This window comes from Hyla sarda, chromosome 6 (assembly GCF_029499605.1).
Source record: "Hyla sarda isolate aHylSar1 chromosome 6, aHylSar1.hap1, whole genome shotgun sequence".
Classification (NCBI taxonomy): Eukaryota; Metazoa; Chordata; class Amphibia; order Anura; family Hylidae; genus Hyla; species Hyla sarda.
The window spans coordinates 150896050-150916263 of record NC_079194.1 but is presented as its reverse complement, the minus strand read 5'-3'; the positions used below and the strand labels follow the sequence as shown (position 1 = coordinate 150916263).

The 20214-nt window shown below is 42.3% G+C and overlaps 1 protein-coding gene across 6 annotated transcripts in view; it reads right to left on the bottom strand.

Annotated features, from left to right (window-relative positions):
- The window catches only part of BANP (BTG3 associated nuclear protein), a 710387-nt gene that overhangs the window by 647780 nt on the left and 42393 nt on the right, over positions 1-20214 (bottom strand). Inside the window, exon 1 of one of the 6 annotated variants that reach the window (XM_056525546.1) lies at positions 68-196. The exons of the other annotated variants lie outside the window; for them this stretch is intronic. The gene's annotated coding sequence lies outside the window, so the exon portion shown is untranslated. Of the gene's footprint in view, positions 1-67; positions 197-20214 lie in introns of those variants that run through there. 6 annotated transcript variants of the gene reach the window in all.

The following is a 20214-nucleotide window of genomic DNA, read 5'->3' as shown; positions in this document are numbered from 1 at the left end:
TGGAGCTAATCGAGACACACGCAGCAAAATGCTGCTGGGTACCTTTCAGCTAAAAAGGAGTCCCTACCTGCCTCCTTCCTGTTCGATCGGCACTCCAATAATACTGGCAGCCTTAGCAGCCTGTAGTAATGGAGCACCGATAACAATGACCAATAATGTGCTATGGGCACAGCATTAATCAGTGTATGCAATAAAAAAAATTGCAAGTAATAGTCCCCATGGCAGTTTTTTTCCTAACAGGGTGTCTAAAGCGGTTGAAAAACTACAACTAACAGCATGCATGGACAGCCCTTGGCTATCCAGGCATGCTGGGAGTTGTAGTATTGCAATGACTGGAAACACACTATTTGGAAAACCCTGCTCTACGGGGACTTTTCCTTTTTAATAAAAAGTAATCAAAAAGTCCCATCAAAACAAGAAGGGAACTGAAAAAAAAAATTAAGATCATGGCACAAAAGATAAACCCTCATACATCCCAGTATTCGGAAAAATAAGAAGGTTATAGGGGTCAGAAGAGGACAATTAAGCATACAAATGTTTGCACAAAAAGTAGATTTTTTTAATGTAGGAATATATAAAAATAAAAAAAAAACTATAAATTGAATATAATTGTAATCACATGGACCTCCAGAAAAAAGATAATGTGTTATAGTTACCAAAAAGTGCACTGTGTAGAGTCACACACACAAACTTTTTTTTTTTTTTCAATTTCTCCAAAAGACATTTTTTTTTGTTTTGCTATAGATTCTGTGGAAAAATAGGAAGGCGCGAAGGAAAAAATTAATCCCCCCCCCCCCCTTTCAGCAGCTTTGCTGCACCATAGAGCAAAACAATAACACCGGAGAGTGTCCAGACTATACTATACCAGCCATATAAAACGCGGAGAAGGAATTAGGCTAATTTCTTCCCATTTCATATTCAATCCCCTCAATTTTGTGTTTAGTTAATGAACATAAAATTGGGACGGGGGTTGGCTATATGAAATTAGGGTATTTGACATGAAATGGGGGGCAGGGTATAATGAGAAATCTCTGAAGTGATTATTAAGTTAAATCAATCAATTTTGGTATCTCAGATCCATTTATAATATGAAAGCCAGATTAAGTTCACTTTCTTTAGGGTATAGGAAGAGTTATTAGCAGTAGAAAGCAGGAAGTGCTTAAGACGTTATACAGAGTGGTGGTGAGTAGTGATGAGCGGCATTGGCCATATTCGAATTCGCAATATTTCGCAAATAGACGAATATTCGACCTATATTCGCGAATTTCGCGTATTCGTTATATTCGAGAAAAAAAACAGTGAGGGGGTGGACAACTTTACTATTGGTTGCTAGGGATGTCGTTGATAACCTCTGACAAGTGTATTTGCATAATTCTAATTGACCCACAAGTTAAAAGAAGGCATATGCGAATATGCGCATATTCGGAAAAAAACGAATATTCATAATTTGGAATTCACATATATTCACAATATTCGTGAATTCGCAATAAAAATTCGAAATTCGAATATTCGCGCCCAACCCTACTGGTGAGACATCATTAGGAGAATTGTGCACAGTACTGTAGACTGTATCACCAGAAGGATATAGATACTTCAGAGAAGAGCTAATAAACTAGTATATGGACTGCTGGATAAACCCTACCAGGAAAGGTTACAGGACCTTAAAATGTATAGCTTGGAACAAAGACGAGACAGAGGAGATATGAGAGACTTCTAAATATATAAAGGGAATCAACACTGTAAAGGAGGAGAGTATATTTTAACCCCTTAAGGACCCAGGGCGTACCAGGCGGGGACCGGACCAGCAGGCATCACGTGCAAATGCCCAGGGGGGGTCCTGATCCCTCCGCCCCCCAAGGTCTGCAATCGCCGCAAATTGCCGGTCAATACAGATCAGCGATTCCGGGTTAGTCGGGTCTCTGGTGACCCGGAAAAAAAAAAAAGTGAATGGGGCTGCCCCATTCACCCTTACCCAGCAGGAGTGAGGTGGCACGGGTGCCACCTCATGATCACGTGATTGATCGGTCGGAACGGTCGGTCCTGCTGGGCGGCTATTGGGGCGGCGATCAGGGCCGGCAGGGGTCTCCTACCTTTCCCTGGTCAGGCAGGGGTCCCCTCAGAAGCGGCGGCGGTCATGGCGGCAGGAGCGGTGGCAGCAGCGGTACAGGATACAGTAGGAGGTGAGGCCTGTTCAACTCCTGCTGTTGCTTAGCAACAACTCTCAGCATGCACAGCCAAAAGGCATGCTGGGAGTTGTAGTTTTACAACAGCTGGAGTTCCAACTAAAACTCCCAGCATGCCCTTTGGTAGTCTGTACGAGCTGGGAGTTGTAATTATGCAACAGCTGGAGGCACATTTTTCATAGAAAAAATGTGCCTCCAGCTGTTGCATAACTACAACCCCCAGCATGCACAGACTACCGAAGGGCATGCTGGGGGTTGTAGTTATGCAACAGCTGGAGGCACATTTTTTCTATGAAAAATGTGCATCCAGCTGTTGCATAATTACAACTCCCAGCATGTACAGACTACCAAAGGGCATGCTGGGAGTTGTAACAGTGTGCTTCCAGCTGTTGCAAAACTACAACTCTCAGCATGCCCTTCGACTGTCAATGCATGCTGAGTTTTGCAGTTTTGCAACAGCTGGAGACATATTGGTTGTAAAACAGAGTTTGAGTCCTAACTCAGTATTTCGCAACCAGTGTGCCTCCAGCTGTGTCAAAAATACAACTCGCAGCATGCACTGAGAGACTGTACATGCTGGGAGTTCTAGTTTTGCAACAGCTGGTAGCACACTGGTTGCAAAACACTGAGTTAAGTAACAAACTCTCAGTGCTGTGCAACCAATATGCCTCCAGCTGTTGCATAACTACAACTCCCAGCATGTATGGTCCATCAGTGCATGCTGGGAATTGTAGTTTTGCAAGAGCTGGAGGTTTGCTATCCCACCCCCTTGTGAATGTACAGGGTACATACACATGGGCGGGTTTACAGCGATTTTTCTGCTGCAAGTTTGAGATGTGGCAAATTTTCCGCTGCAGCTCAATCTCCCAGCGAGAAACTCACTGTAAACCCGCTCGTGTGAATGTACTCTAAAAACAAAAAACAGTACGCTACACTAAATAGAAAGTAAAACACTACATACACCCCTACACAGTCTCTTCCCCCCCCCTCACCCAATAAAAAGAAAACAAACGTCTTGTACGGCACTGTTTCCAAAACGGAGCCTCCAGCTGTTGAAAAACTACAACTCCCAGTATTGCCAGCCAGCCACTGACTGTCAAGGCATGCTGGGAGTTTTGCAACGGCTGGAGACACTGTTTGGGTATCACTGCCGTAGGATACTTTGGTGGCGGATGCAAATCCCCAAAATAGGCCTAAAATGCGCATGACGTTCTCTCGTTTAGGAGCCCCGTTGTATTTCAAGTAAAATTGTTTAGGGCCACATATGGGGTATTTCCATACTTGGGAGAAATTGCACTACAAATTTTGGGGGTCTTTTTCTCCTTTTACCCCTTAGGAAAAGTTGGGGTCTACACCAGCATGTTAGTGTAACATTTTTGTATTTTTTACACTAACATACTGGTGTTGCCCCATACTTAAAATTTTCACAAACAGTAAAAGGAAAAAAAGACCCCAAAATTTGTAATGCAATTTCTCCTGAGTATGGAAATATGTGGGCGTAAAGTGATCTGCGGGCGCATAACAAGGCTCAGGAGTGAGAGTGCACTATGTACATTTGAGGTCTAAATTGGTGATTTGCACAGGGGCGGCTGATATTACAGCGGTTCTGACATAAACGCAAAATAATAAATACCCACATGTGACCCCATTTTGGAAACTACACCCCACACGAAATGTAACAAGGGGTATAGTGAGCCTTAACCTGTTAAGGACATAGGACGTTCTCTAACGTCCTTGGGCATTAAAGCCCAGGTAGTGGGGACGTTAGAGAACGTCCTGTTGTATTTCCGATCTCTGCCGCTCGCCGGGCAGAGATCGGAACTGGATGCCTGCTGAAATCCTTCAGCAGGCATCCAGGGCAAACGCCGAGGGGGGCCATGTAGGCCCCCCATGTCGGCGATCGCCGCAAATCGCAAGGGAAATCAACCTTGCGATCTGCGGCGATACCGGGCTGATGGGGTCTCTGGGACCCGACCGCCCGGTAATTTCGCATGATCCCGGCTGTCACAGACAGCCAGGACCATGCTGAAGTATCGGAGCGAGGTGGCAAGCCTGCCACCTCCTCCGATCTCCGGCGATCCGTCGGTTAACTAACCGACCAATCGCAAGGGGGGGGGGTTACTTCCTCCCGCCCTGCCCGGCCCCTGGAAGTCCGGAGAGGACGGGAGGAAGACCGGAGGACGCAGCGGGGGACGGAGGAGTGCTGGGGACCAGCCCCGGTACTTACCTCGTCCCTGAAGACCCGGATCCCGGCGAGGAAGATGGCGGCGGCGGCAACAGGTGAGTAGATCTTCAGCTGCGGTCGGGCCCTTGTCTAAGTGCTCTCTGATGACACGTGTCTCGGGAACCGCCCAGTTTAGAAGCATATTCCCATGGGAATTTGCTTCTAAACTGGGCGGTTCCTGAGACACGTGTCATCAGAGATTACTTAGACAGAAAAGAACAACCTTAACTTCAGAAGCTCATAAGTACTGAAAGGTTTAAGATTTTTTAATAGAAGTAATTTACAAATCTGTTTAACTTTCTGGAGCCAGTTGATATATATAAAAAAGTTTTTGCCTGGAATACCCCTTTAACAACCCACAGGTGTTTGACGAATTTTTGTTAAAGTTGGATGTGAAAATAAAAAAAATAAAAAATTTCAATAAAATGCTGGTGTTACCCTAAATTTTTCATTTTCACAAGGGAGAATAGGAAAAATCCCCCCAAAATTTGTTACCCCATTTCTTCTTAGTAAGAACATACCCCATATGCGGATGTAAAGTGCCCTGCGGGCAGACTACAATACTCAGAAAAGTGGGCGTGCCATTGGGATTTTGGAGAGAGAATGTGTCCGAAATTGAAGGCCATGTGTGTTTACAAAGCCCACATGGTGCCAGAACAGTGGATTTTCAACCCCCCCACGTGACCCAATTTTGGAAACTACACCCCTCACAGAATTTAATAAGGGGTATAGTGAGCCCGTAGATGTCTGACAGATTTTTGGAACAGTGGTCCATGAAAATGAAAAATTCAATTTTTCATTTGCACAGCCCACTGTTCCAAAGATCTGTCAAATGCCAGTGGGGTGTAAGTGCTCACTGCTTATTAAATTCTGTGAAGGGTGTAGTTTCCAAAATGGGGTCACATGTGGGGGGGGTCCACTGTTCTGGCATCACGGGGGGCTTTGTAAACGCACATTGCCCCCGACTTCTATTCCAAATAAATTCTCTCTCCAAAAGTTCAATGGCGCTCCTTCTCTTCTGAGCATTGTAGTTCGCCCACAGAGCACTTTACATCAACATATGGGGTATTTCCATACTCAGAAGAAATGGGGTTACACATTTTGGGAGTTTTTTTCTCCTATTACCCCTTGTGAAAATGAAAAATTTGGGGTAACAACAGCATTTTAGTGAAAAAAATCTAATTTTTCATTTTCACGTCCAACTTTAGCGGAAATTTGTCAAACACCTGTGGGGTGTTAATGCTCACTGTACCCCTTGTTACAATCCTTGAGGGGTGTAGTTTCCAAAATAGTATGCCATGTGTGTGTTTTTTTTTTTTTTTTTTTTGCTGTTCTGGCACCATAGGGGCTTCTTAAATGCAACATGCCCTCAAAAACCATTTCAGCAAAATTTGCTTTCCAAAAGCCAAATGTGACTCATTCTCTTCTGAGCGTTGTAGTGCACCAGCAGAGCACTTGACATCTACACAATGGGTATTTCCATACTCAAGAGATGGGGTTACAAATTTTGGGGGGCATTTTCTCCTATTACCACTTGTAAAAATTTTAAATTTGGGGGAAAACAAGCATTTTAGTGAAAAAAATAATAATAATAATTTACACATTCAACAAAGTCTTCAAACACCTGGGGGTGTTAAAGGGGTTATCCAGGGAAAAACTTTTTTTTATATATCAACTGGCTCCAGAAAGTTAAACAGATTTGTAAATTACTTCTATTAAAAAAATCTTAATCCTTTCAGTACTTATGAGCTTCTGAAGTTTAGGTTGTTCTTTTCTGTCTAAGTGCTCTCTGATGACACTTGTCTCAGGAACCGCCCAGTTTAGAAGAGGTTTGCTATGGGAATTTGCTTCTAAACTGGGCGGTTCCTGAGACACGTGACATCAGAGATTACTTAGACAGAAAAGAACAACCTTAACTTCAGAAGCTCATAATTACTGAAAGTATTAAGATTTTTTAATAGAAGTAATTTACAAATCTGTTTAACTTTCTGGAGCCAGTTGATATATAAAAAAAAAAGTTTTTTCCCTGGAATACCCCTTTAAGGCTCACTGTACCCCTTGTTACGTTTCTTGAGGGGTGTAGTTTCCTAAATAGTATGCCATAGGGGGGGGGGGTTGCTGTTCTGGCACCATAGGGGCTTCTTAAATGTGACGTGCCCCCCCCCCCCCCAAAAAAACAATTCAGACAAACTCACTCTCCAAAATTCCAATGTAGCTCCTTCCCTTTTGAGCCCTCTAATGCACCCACAGAGCACTTGACGTACACATGTGAGGCATTTCCTTACTCGAGAGAAATTGGTTTAGAAATTTTAGGAAGATTTCTCACCTTTCACCTCTTGTAAAAATTCAAAAACTAAGTCTACAGGAACATGCCAGAGTAAAAAATAAAGATTTTGAAGTTTCTCCTTCAATTTGCAGCTATTCCTGTGAAACACTTAAAGCGTTAAACTTTTTGAATGCCATTTTGAATACTTTGAGGGGTGCAGTTTTTATAATGGCATCATTTATGGGGTATTCCTAATAAGAAGGCCCATCAAATCCACTTCAAAACTGGACTGATCCCTGAAAAATTTCAATTTTGAAAATTTTGTGAAAAATTGGAAAATTGCTGCTGAACTTTGAAGCCCTCTGATGTCTTCCAAAAGTAAACACATGTCAACTTTATGATGCCAACATAAAGTAGACATATTGTATATGTGAATCAATATAAAATTTATTTGGAATATCCATTTCCTTATAAGCAGAGAACTTCAAAAGTTAAAAAAAAAAAATGCTAAATTTTCAATTTTTTCATCAAATTTTGGAATTTTTCACCAAGAAATGATGCAAGTATCGATGAAATTTTACCACTAACATAAAGTAGAATATGTCACGAAAAAACTATATCACAATCAGAATGAAAAGGTAAAAGCATCCAAAAGTTATTAATGCTTAAAGTGACAGTGGTGCAAAAAAATGGCCGGGTCCTTAAGGGGTTAAAAGAAACTGACAAGTTGTTCATCTGCACTAAACCCAACAATACTGAGTTATAGTGTGGCTTAACAGCTTTAAAAACAGTCATCACTTACCAGAGTTGGTGTCTTATTTCACAAGTTATGGCCATTTTTTCCTCTGTTGCTATTGCGCTCCTGTGCTCCTCATCAACATTCACTGCCCGTAAAGGATATGCAACCGGTTCACTCTCCTGTCACTAACACATGAGAGCATGCGGGGGTGGGGGTTAGCACCCTGCTCAGGGAGCAGGAAGTCGGGTATACAAAGGCTTCAGAGGAGCATTTCCCCTGGAGCATGTACGTTGTAAAGATATGTGCATATGAACAATAATGGACTCTGCTCAAGGAACAGAGCGATCACTCACCCCCGTTCTTGCCCCTATGCAGGCTCTCACATCCTAGTGGCATAAAAAGTGAAGCATTTGCATATTCATTACAGGCACTGAATATTGATGAGGGAGGGGAGCTTGACAAGCTGGCTCCCTGCTTTCACTGCTCACAGGAGCGCAATAGCAACAGATGAAAAAACAGCAATGCAATTCTGCTGCACCTGAATTAGAATTGGAGTGGAAATTCAAAGTGAAATTTTGCTTTAGCATGAACCTATCCTGACAGCTACCAAACAGTGTCTGCAGCTATGAACAGCAAATAGCACAGATTAATTGCAGTATGATTTTACATTTCTATACTACTGAGTATGTTTGCATAAGGGAAGTGCTAAAAGTGGTTCAATGGTTACAGTTCCTTGCCTTCAAGATACTGGGATGTAATATGCATCATATAATAATAATAATAATAATAATAATAAAAGCAGGGATGTGGAAATCCTACTGCCAGACCCCCAGAACATGCAGTTCTGGGGACTGGGCAAGCGAATTTTTCAGGCCTTTAGCCCTGCTTTGGGCAAGCAGGGGCGGACCTGAAGGCCCTCGATGAGTATGGCGGTGCTCAGGGTGTATGGAACGGGCTCCTGACTCAAGTCCGCTCCATACCCTGCGACCCCAAGCTGATTCCTGTAGCTGGGGGCCGCCACTAATAGCTGCGGCCAGCTATTAATCTTTTAGATCATCTAAAGGGACAAGTAAATGCTCCCTAGTGGTCTAGTGGGGTGGTAGCCAGAGGGCTTACCTTTGCTTAATAGGGACCATGAATCTGTCATTAATAGAAACTGGCTGGACAAGGCTTTATCAATGGAGCGCAAAGCACACAGATCAATAGAGTTCAATAGAACTGCATTGACCTGTATGAGGAATCTAACGATTCCTCCTAAAATTCCCTTAATTGGACTAATAAAGTGTAAAAAAAGTTTGATAAAAAATTTTAAGACACACATAACCCCTTACATATTAAAAGTTCAAATCACTCCCCTTTTCCTATATAAAAACATGTAAACATAATAAAAACAAACATGTGGTATCGTGCACAGTTTTCCTAACTATTAAAATATAACATATCTTCTACAGTAAAAATCAGATCCTAGACAAAATAAAGTAAAAAGCTATTAAAAAGTCAGAACAATAAAATGGTACCAATATTATGGAGCAAAAACATGAGCCATCATACAGCCTGGTATACAAAAAAAATAATAATAAAAAAAAAAAAAAAAGTAAATTAGTAAAACGTGATGGAAACTATATAAATGTGGTATTGCTGTAATCAGGCTGACCTAAAGTAACAAAATAACATGTTATTTTGACCACAAGGTAAATTACGTAAAAGGAAAACCACCAAATTTGCTAAATTATAATTTTTTTATTTCAATTTCACCTCACCAGTAAAAAAAAATTCGGAGCATATGTTATGGAAAAATGAAAGGTGTCATTACAAATTACAATTGGTCCCACAAATAAACAAGCCCTAATATGGGTCTGTAGGGTGAAAAATAAGAGTTATGGCTGTTATAGGGCAAGGAAGAAAAAAACGAGAGCAAAAAACAAATTGGCCTGGACAAGTGGATTGTGATGAGGGACAAATAGATTGTGCTTTGTTTTAGTCCCTTGGACAAGTGTTTTGTTTTTTTTTTGTTTTTTTTTTATTTCCACACCCCTGTAGAAGACACTAATCATCATAACTTTCCATTCGTACTATTTGTTTACCAGAATGAATAACAAATGTGTTTCTATGTCAAGTATTAGACAACAGAAAGGTTTTCACTAACAAATTCCAGTCCAATTGGTTGTTGGCAATAGTGAGTTAATAGCTTCCAGGACAATGAGTTCAGCCACCTTACATTGGCAACAAGAAGCTGGCATCGGGAGATAAAGTAAAAGAATTAAGAGAATTGGCTCTGATGTTTAATGCAAGTTCCTCTTCTGTAAAGGGAGAGAGATTACCAGCGTTCTGCTAGGGTGCACTCACTGACAACTTCTGAACAGCTGTCTTGCACACAAAACAAAGCGCCAAATCACAAGCCAAGGGGATTTTTTTTTTAAAGGGCTGAACCTCAAATGACTGTAATGTTTCCATCATAATGATGGCTTTGTTTCGTCAATAATGCACAAATTAGCTAGATAAAATGGTACAATCTGTTATTTTCCACAGACCCCAAAAATAGGAAAGTCTAAACACAGGGCTCTGATATGAAACAACAAAAAGGAATTTAATTCCCTGGATATCAATCAGGACAGGGAAGAACGTTTTAAGGTGGGTGTTAGCCCCTTGGAACGTCTGGGATTGATTTCAGATGGAGTCAATCAAATTATGTGGAGAAACATTGCCTATAATGAAATGCATAAACATCTGGTGAAATATTTGCATTATTCAGCATGTTACACCAGACAATTACAAACCTTAACATGCAACTTTATAAACTGTATCATTATTAGTTTCTCTACAATTCACCTGTAAAGTCATTCTAGACTCACAGCCACAGTGGGTTCCATCCTATAACACTTTATGGCAGCTTCCCCCATTTTCACATAACATTCCAAACTAGCAACAACGCTTACAGTACAGCATCAGATAGACCTTTCTGAATTTAGGCAAGTGACAGCCTGCTCAGCCAATCCCCAGCTAAGGTGGGACATTTCTTCAGCCAGTGATTGAATGAGCGGGCCATCACTTGCCCATGTTTAGGAAGGTGGGGGCCAGAGCAGGCTGAGGAAGGGCCCAGTACAGTAGATTGCCGGGGGGCCCCAAGGGTTGGAACCTCGCAATCATACACTCATCAGGTCCCTGGAGTACCCCTTTCATATTCTGTCCTTTAAAAAGCACCAGTGGTCCAGCTCGGATAGCCATATTCCCCCACAATATAGCCTTGAGTGCCCTGATTTTAAAGGGGTACTCCGGTGAAAACCTTTTTTCATTTAAATCAACTGGTGGCAGAAAGTTAAACATATTTGTAAATTACTTCTATTAAAAAATCTTAATCCTTCCAGTACTTATTAGCTGCTGAATGCTACAGAGGAAATTCCTTTCTTTTTGGAACACTGATGACATCACGAGCACAGTGCTCTCTGCTGACATCTCTGTCAATTTTAGCAACCATGCATAGCAGATGTATGCGAAGGGCAGCATGGTGGCTCAGTGGTTAGCACTGCTGCCATGCAGTGCTGGGGCCTTGGGATCAAATCCCACTGAGGACAACAATAAATAAAGCGTTATTATTATTATAATAACGTCAGCAGAGAGAACTGTGCTCGTGATGTCATCAGAGAGAATTCCAAAAAGAAAAGAATTTCCTCTGTAGTATTCAGCAGCTAATAAGTACAGGAAGGATTAAGATTTTTTAATAGAAGTAATTTACAAATCTGTATAACTTTCTGGCACCAGTTGATTTAAAAGAAAAAAGGTTTTCACCAAAGTACCCATTTAATGTTCTTGCTATGCTCCCTAGTTATAATGGTATAATGGTTTTACTATTTGATTAACTATCTGTACTTTTAACTGAATTGTCAGATAAATGAGAAAGTTATTGCAAAACAAAGTAAATGCAGGGTTGTGGAAAAAAAACTTTTCTAGGGCACGGAAATAGGAGCACAATCTACTTGTCCCTCATGACAATCCACTTGCCCTGGTGCACAAAATATTTGAAACCAAAATAGTATGTAAATAAGGAGTTTATCAATAGTTTCCTCTCCGCCCATAACAGCCATAACTCCTATTTTTCCATCTACAGACCCATATGAGTGCTTTGGGGGACCACTTGTACGTTGTAATGACACCTTTTATTTTTCCATTACTTATGCTCTGAAACAAAAAAATAATAATTATTTGTGAGGTGATATTGAAAGAAAAAAAAAAGGAATTTAGCAAATTCATCTTGGGGTTAAACCATGTTATTTTGGTACTTTAGGTCAGTCTGATTACAGCAATACCAAATTTGTACAGTTCCCATCATTTTTTTTATTTAAAAAAAACTTCTATAATCTTATTTTTATCAGTACCTTTTTGGCACTGATCTGATTTTTTTATCGCTTTTTCTGGGGTTTGGTATTTTTGAACTTTTAGCCATTTACCGTACAGGATGTATAATGTTATATTTTAATAGTTCGGACAATTACATATGCGACAATACCAAATGTTTAAATTTACATGTTTTTTATAAGGAAAATGGGAAAAGGAGGGTGATTTGACCTTTTAATATGGAAGGGGTTGATTTTTTTTTAAAACTTTTATTAAACCTTTTTTTTTTCTTTTTTACATTAGATTCCTCATAGAGATCAATGCAGTTCTATTGAACTGCATTGATATGTGTTATCTGTGCTCACTTGGCAGAACAAGCTCTAAGCAGGCTTAATCAAATGTAGATGCACAGCAGCCATGGAAGAAGAGGTAAGTCCTCCGGCTACCTCTATAGTTGTTCGTCCAAGTAAATGGAGTGGAAATGTGCACACTTGGCCACCATTGCATTCCAGTGTATGGTGTGCTACATTTATTAAGGCAGAAAGCTTTTCATTCCCTGTTACCGTACATCCAATGAGAGGCATCCCATGTATATCTTCATGATGTTATTAAATACCCAATTCCAAAAATGACATTTTAAACTGATAAGTCAACTTAATTCTGACACTACCCTATTTAACATAAGATCCCGCAGCTCAAAGTGGTTCATCATATTTGAAACTGATGACTGTCCTGGAGTGTGCAATTTGATGAAACAACAAGAGCATATGCAAATGGTTGCAGAGTGTTAACAGGTGTCCCAGGTACTCCCACCATGGAAAGGTCTGCAATGCTACTTGAGTCACAGAAATTTGCAGCAGCCCTTTAGAAATTCCCTTGACTTACTCAATGAAGCTGTATTTACCATACACTGTCCAGATACCACAGACATAGTGTTACTTAACTGAAAACAGACACAGAGACAGAATCTTTTTGTTGTTATTTTATTCCACATTAGGGATTAATTTAAAAAAGAATACTGGTATAATAAATGTAACAAGTAATAGATTTCACTAAAGCTGTTGCATAAATCAGCAGACATCAAACGCTCTGAGGAAAGTCTAAGCTTGTTGTGTATCTCATAGGGATAGAAAAGAGACAAAAATACACATATAAACCCTTCCAGCCTGGAAGTATAAGACAATCAGATTTATAGCTCACAAAATGTTTCTGTCCCTAGGGTATATGATGTAAAGAAAAAAAAGAACAAAGTTGTAGGAATAGTTACACTGTGAATTTAGTACATCAGTAGTGTAACATGGGGTATAAAGTTAGTAAAGATACTGACAATTATAGCATATCCATAGGATACAGACCCTTGTCTAGGAAGCCAAAGCAGAGTCATCATAAAAGTGCAGACCAATTGGTGAGATAACAGGAAAATTCAGCTTAAATGGGCACTCTGACTAAAACAAATTTTTGCTATTGCACTCCTTATGGCAAATAAAAAATCTTTCTAATGTACTTTTGTTTAAAAAAAATTACGTTTTCTATGTTTTGTGTTTAAAAAAAAACTAAAAGTTGCCACTAGGTGTCTCCCGACTTGTCCAAAGCACATTTCCCCCTATCTCTTGCACAGACTTTGGACTCATGCTTGTCGGGGCGGGGTTGGAGTTCTTGTGTCGTCCTTCCAACATACTGCTTATGGCATTTGCAGGTGATTAGATAATGAAGCTGGATCTGCAGTTGAAAAAGGTTTTGATTGGGAATTCTTCCCCACTAGAGGTGCTTCTGAAAGTTTTCTGGTTATGTGCTATGCTGTTGCAACATAGACATTTGGTGCTCCCGCATTCATATGCTCCTTTTATAGATTGAGTGCTGGTAATCTTCTTGGGTTTATGTTGTTTAAGTTTGCTAGGAGCCAGCTTGTTTCATAGTGTTGGCGCTTTCTTGTAGGTTATGTTGGGTTTCTCTGGAAGAATGGGTTTAAGCACTGGGTCGGCTATCAGTACGTGCCAATCTCTCCTGAGTGCTGTGCCGACGGCATTATGTCACAGTTGTATGTGGTAATAAAGTTTAGACTGGCGTTTACTGACGCATCAGTGATAGTAGTGTGGGGTTCTTTAAGTTTGAGGCATTCTTCTTGGGTGAGTCTCTTGGTTTTTCGTAGGCTTCTTTCAGGAGTGGTTCCGGGTATCCTTTTGCTTTAAATTTCTACTGTAGGGTTAGCTTGTTGTTTTAAGGTTTCATCCCTGGTACAGTTCTTTGCGAATTCTCTTGTGCTGACTAAATGGGATGTAAGTATGCCACTTTTTGAAATGACCGCAGTCAAATGCCAAATAGCTGTTAGAATCCACTTGCTTAAAATGAGTTGCAGTGATTATTTCTCCACTCTCATTGCGGATTACCAGATCTAGAAATTCTATTTTCTCATTGGAATGATTTAATGTAAGCTTGATCCCCCAGTCATTATGGTTAATATTTTCAGTAAAAAGTTGGATGAGGTGTGAGGGCCCTTTCCATGTCAGGAAAAGGTCGTCGATAGACGATCACATTGCCCTTATACAGTGTCAGATATTATGAACTTCTGTTCGAAGGACCCCATCACCAGATTAGCAGATGATGGTGCCACCGGAGTTCCCAAAGCGGTGCCGTGTGTCAGGTGCTAGGTGGTGCTGTCATAGTGGAAGTAGTTGTTAGTTAAGATAATCCGGAGGCAGTTGAGAAGAAACGCTTTTTGATTAGAGGGTAACATGGTGTCGTTATCCAGAGTACTTCTGATGCAATTGAGGCCAATGTTATGCTTAATATTAGAGTAGAGTGCAGTGACATCCATCGTGATGAATCTGTAGTCTTCTTCCCATTTCAGGGGATGTAGTACAGTAGTTTGATCAAGTCATCAGAGCTCTTCAAGTAGCTGGGGAGTAGTTTGACATATTCTTTGAGAATGAAGTCCAGAGTGTGTGATATTTGCGACGCAGGGCTGTTTATACCTGCAATGATCCGTCATCCGGGTAGGATTTTTGGTGTTCTTTTGAATTTTCGGTAGGTGGTAGTAGTATGATATAGATGGATTATTGATGAATAGTGTTTTTTATTTTTGCTGATGATGTTAAGGCTAAGAGCCTAGTTCAACATGTAATGTAGTTTTTCTTGTAATGGCGGAAAATAATTAAAGTCTAGTTTACTGTAGTTCTCTGGATCATTGAGGATATTCAATGCTTCTTTGTAGTCTTGAATTACAAGTCCCCCACCCTTATCTGCGGGTCTAATTACTATATTTTCATTCTCTTTGTTCTTTGAGGGCACATTGTTTTAATCTTGTGATTATTCCTTCTTTCTGGGTTTTGGTGGCTGTTGTCAGTATATGTTTCAACTCCTTGGCAATAAGATCATGGAGGTGACCTTCACTGTGTATGGGGTAGAATTTAGATCTATTCTTTATAGGGTGCTCTTAGGCAAGTGTTGCTTCGCCCTGAAAAGGGTGGCCCCACAGAGGAACCTGACCCTGATGCACCCTTTTTCACCCTACATGACCTCCCTACGCGTTTCTTCTGCCTGTAACTGCAGAGTCCTCAGAGGAATAGTCAGGGATATAAAATAGAAAGTGGTATAGCATACACAAAGTATAAATGGATACACAGGTGAAACGTATATGGTCTAAACAATTGACATTTGAGCATGAGTATATATAAGTATCAGTAATGGGGCAGTATCAGTAATGGGACAGTAATCAGTAATGGGCAGTATAAATGTCACTGTCCAATTAACCTGTTGGGGATGAAGGGCGTACAGGTACGCCCTCACGTCCTGGTTCTTGACTGTTCAATAACAGCTTTTCAGGGCTGATTGGGTCTCTGGTGACCCGATTGCCCGGAAGATAAGGATGATCGATGCTGTCCAAGACAGCATAGATCAATCTCAAGGATAGGAGTGAGGTGGCTATCCCCTGCCAGGACTGACTGACCAATGACAGTAGGGAGCGGGGGGTCAAAAGACAAGATCCCCCGCTCTGCCCACCAATGGAAGTCCGGGGAGAGCAGGGGTAACTGAAGAATGATGCGGCGTCACTCACCGCCGGCGGCAACAGCAGCAGGATGTCAGCGGTGGAACGACGATCGCGTGACCGGCGGCGGGGACGATTGGCCTGGGGGGGCCATAGTATGAAGATCTCTGGTAAGTGATCTTTAACTGTGGCCCTCAATAAGTTGCAAAACCACAACTCTCAGCATGCCCAGACAGTCCCGGCATGCTGGGAGTTGTAGTTCTGTAACATCTGGCCCTTCAGATTTTGCAGAAAAAACAACAACTCCCAGCATGCCTGGACAGTCTTGGCATACTGGGAGTAGTAGTTTTGCAACATCTGGAGAGGCACAGTTTGGAGACCGCTATACAGTTGTCTCCAAACTGTAGACCTCCAGATATTGCAAAACTACAACTCCCAGCATGTCCAAACTGTCAGGCATTCTGGGCATTGCAGTTCTGCAAAATCTGGCCCTTCAGATGATGCCGAACTACAGACCGTGCATGCTGGGAGTTCAATTTTGCCACAGCTGGAGGGACACTGGGAAGGAACTGAGTTAGTCTGTTACCTAATTTGTTGTTTCCCCACCAGTGTGCCTCCAGCTGTGGCAAAAGTACAACTCCCAGCATGCATGGTCTGTCAGTGCAGGCTGGGAGTTGTAGCTTTCCAACAGCTGGAGGTTTGCACACGCCTCCCCCCATGTGAATGTACAGGGTACATTCACACGGATGGGGGTTTACAGTGAGTTTCCAGGTGTGAGTTTGAGCTGCAGAAAATTTACCGCTGCTGCTCAAACTCCCAGCGGGAAACTAGTTGTAAACCCCTGTCCGTGAGAATGTAAGCTTAAAACACTACACTACACTTACATGAAATAAAGAGTAAAACATTACATATTCACACCCTTACACAGCCCCAACCAAAAAATATAAAAATTAAAAAATGCCTTGTACGCCACTGTATCCGAAACGGAGCCTCCAGCTGTTGCAAAACAAGAACTCTCAGTATTGCCAGACAGCCATTGACTGTCCAGGCATGCTGGGAGTTTTGCAACAGCTGGAGGCACCCTGTTTGGGAAACACTGCCGTACGGTATTTGTGCTGCAGGAGGCTTGCATCTGGGTCCGCCCACATGCAAATCCCTAATGTAGGCCTCAAATGGGCATTGGGCTCTCTCACTCCTGAGCCCTGTCTTATTTAAAGGCAACAGTTTAGGGCTACATATGGGGTATTTCCGTACTCGGGAGCAATTGCGTTAAAAAATTTGGAAGGCTTTTTCTCCTTTTACCACTTAAGAAAAGGAAAAGTTGGGGGCTTCACCAGCATGTTTGTGCAAAAATGTTTTATTTTTACACCAACATGCTGGTGTTGCCCCATACTTTTCATTTTCACAAAAGGTAAAAGGAGAAAATGCACAACCCACTGTTCCAAAGATCTGTCAAATGCCAGTGGGGTGTAAATGCTCACTGCACCCCTTATTAAATTCTGTGACTGGTGTAGTTTCCAAAATGGTGTCACATGTGTGTGTGTGTGGGGGGGGGTCCACTATTCTGGCACAATGGGAGCTTTGTAAACGCACAAGGACCCCGACTTCAATTCCAGCCAAATTCTCTCTCCCACAGCCCAATGGCGCTCCTTCTCTTCTGAGACCTGTAGTGCTCCAGCAGAGCAATTTACAACCATATATGGGGTATTTCCTTACTTGGGAGAAATTAAGTTTTAAATTTTGGGGGGCATTTTCTCCTATTACCTCATGTGAAAATGAAAAATTTGGGGTAACACCAGTATTTTAGTGTTAAAAATACAATTATTCATATTCAATTATTAAAAGTTTCTAGCCTGTGATGTGACCAAACAGCAGCAATTTTATTAATTTTTTTTTTTTTTTAAGTTTAAGCCGGTTGCTGTACAGGATCATTATTAATGATCCTGTACAGAAACCAGCGTAAATTGGATACTGTCGCATGGGTAACTGTCTGAACTATTTAAAAAAAATGATTCACTAAGATTTTAATAGTTCAGCCATGCGGTAGTATCAAATATGTAAAAGAAAAAATTATTTAACTTTTTTTGTATAGCAATAGGAAAAGCGGGAGCTAATTTTTATTGGGGGAGCAGTAAATTTAAATCTTTTCTTCTTTTATATATATATATATCACTCCTATACACACACGTGTATGTGCAGACTGCAGACCATTTCTTTTACAGACCCCTTTAGACAGCAGGGCCCCCCCCCCCTTTAGACAGCAGCGGCCCCCCCTTTAGACCGCAGAGCCCCCCCCCTTGTAGACAGCTCACCTACAGCTGTCCTCTGTCAGAGGCTGTCGCTCCGCTGCACAGTTCTCCCATCCGCATCACGTTGTGCTATGGAGGACCATGTGATGCGGACGGGAGAACGGAGCAGCGCAGCGGCAGCACCCGACAGAGGACAGCTGTAGGTGAGCTGTCTACAAGGTTGGGGCTGCGGTCTAAAGGGGGGCCCTGCTTATGCCGCCCGACATGTCCCCACTGCTGCCTTGCTCCTAGCGCACCGCCGGGACATGTCTATTCTCTGCTGCTCATTTCTGTACCCGACGGTGATGAGCAGCAGAGAATATACATGTCCCGGCGGTGCGCTGATTGCACTAGGAGCAGGGCAGCGGCGGAGACATGTTGGCTTCATTCATTCACTGCCGCCACTGAAGGCAGACAACGAATTGGGCGATTATTCGATAACGGGATTCGTCGACAACGAATCCAGTTATCGATTGTAATCGATTAATCGTTGCAGCATTAGTGTTAAGGCTCGCTATACCCCTTGTTATGAGCCTTGAGGGGTGTAGTTCAACAAATAGTGTGCCATGTGTGTTTATTTTATTTTTTTTTTTTGCTGCTCTGGCACCCTGGGGACTTCCTTAATGCAACATGCCCCCCAAAAGTGCAATATTCGTTCTCCAAAATCCAAAAGTTGCTCCTTCCCTCCTGAACTATGTTGTGAGCTCCCATAGCACTTTACATGCACATAAAGGTATTGCCATACTCTAGAGAAATCGGGTTACAAATCAAATTTTGGGGTGATTTTTCTCCTTTTACCCCATGTAAAAATAAAAGAATATGTTAATGTAAAAATTGGAGATATTGAGTTTTCTCCTCCACATTGCTGCAATTCCTGTGCAACACCTAAATGGTTAACAAATTTTCTGAATGTCATTTTGAATACTTTCAGGGGTGCTGTTTTCATATTGGGGTCAATTATGGGGGATTTCATCCAACTGAACTGGGCCATGAAAAATTCTGATTTTGAATTTTTCAAGAAAATATTGTGAATCAATATATAATTTATTTGGTATGACCATTTTCCTTACAAGCAGAGAGTTTCAAATAGGGATCGACCGATATCGTTTTTTTAGGGCTGATACCGATAATCTGTGGCCTTTCAGGCCGATAGCCGATAACTTATACCGATATTCGGGTATATATCGGCTATTTCTCCACCCCCCAAGAAGCCGCTGCAGATCATGGATTTAAAGCGGGCACTTTAAATCAATGAACTGCAGCGGCTTTGGCTGAATCAGAGACCACCGCCACCACCCGCTTCTCTCCCCCTCCCTGTCCGGGGGTCCTCCCAACCACCGCCGCCGGGATCTCCGCTGTAGCACCCCGCTATCATTACTGCACAGAGCAAACTCGCTCTGTGTGTAATGACCGGCGATACAGGGGCCAGGGCATCGTTATATCACGGACCCGCCCCCTCGTGACGTCACGGCCCGCGCCCTCAATGCAAGTCTATGGGATGGGGCATGGCGGCCATGATAGCGGGGTGCTGCAGCAGAGATCCCGGGGGTCCCTGACGGCGGGCCCCCGCGATCTGACATTTTATCCCCTATCCTTTGGATAGGGGATAAGATGCTAGGGGCAGAGTACCCCTTTAAAGTGACATGTCAGATTTGCAAAAAATGCTCCCGTCCTTAGGGTCCAAATGGGCTCCGTCCCCAAGGGGTTAATATCAAGTGTCATCTCTCCTAGTGGCTACAAAGCATGATGCACAGTAGTCAAGATAGTAATAGCAAATACCACTGATCAGGGAGAGTGGGGATCTCTCCTCCTGTGAGCACCACTGTGCTCTAGAGTACACTGAGACCATGGCATTAAGGCTCACCTCCCGGGTCTGTGGGTTTAAAAGGATACTCTGCCCCTAGACATCTTATCCTCTAGGATAGGGGATAAGATGTCAGATCGCCGGTGTCCCGCTGCTGGGGACCCCCGGGATCTCGGCTGTGGCACCCAGCTATCATTACTGCACGGAGCATGATCGCTCTGTGCGTAATGACCGGCGATACAGGGACCGGAGCATTGTGATGTCACGGTTCCACCCCCTCATGACGTCACGCCGCCACACCTTCTCCCATGGACTTGCATCAAGAGTTTGCTCTGTGAAGTAATGATAGTGGGGTGCCGCAGCGGTGATCCCGGGGGTCCCCAGGAGAGAGAC